Genomic DNA, 423 nt, shown 5'->3' with positions numbered 1-423 from the left:
TTTTTTTTTTTTTAAATAAAGTTTTGGTATTGTAATAAGTGGTATGTGTGCATTACTCTAACGTGGGCTTATTAGCTCAGAAAGCTCATTATGATCTGATGTCTTTGACTGCTTGATCTTTTCTTTTTTTTATATATATATACGAATAATTCCTCCCAAACCTGACTTACTTTCATCTGTAAAAGACAAAAGGGGAAGTTTAGCACAATGTTCATGCTGCTCATTTTCCAAATGTGAAGGTGAATGAAAAGAAGAAAAATCTCCGCCTAAGCTCTCAAATGTCATTCTTGCTCTTATTGCACGGAAAACGAGCAGTTTGGTCATTCTATGAAAGTTGAATCCACAGAAAAAAAACGACTCGTGTAGTTTTGGAACAAAATTTACACCTTTTTCAGATTTAAAAATGTACTTTTCTTTTCTTTT

The 423-nt window shown here is 32.2% G+C and overlaps 1 protein-coding gene across 1 annotated transcript in view; it reads left to right on the top strand.

Moving 5' to 3' along the window:
* Positions 1–423, top strand: part of LOC107575785 (dual specificity mitogen-activated protein kinase kinase 2-like) — a 10,636-nt gene that overhangs the window by 6,897 nt on the left and 3,316 nt on the right. The window lies entirely within an intron of this gene.

Source organism: Sinocyclocheilus grahami, unplaced genomic scaffold, assembly GCF_001515645.1.
Source record: "Sinocyclocheilus grahami isolate Dianchi unplaced genomic scaffold, SAMN03320097.WGS_v1.1 scaffold2889.1, whole genome shotgun sequence".
Lineage (NCBI taxonomy): Eukaryota > Metazoa > Chordata > Actinopteri > Cypriniformes > Cyprinidae > Sinocyclocheilus > Sinocyclocheilus grahami.
Note: the sequence above shows the minus strand (reverse complement) of the source record. Positions and strands in the feature narration are given on the sequence as shown.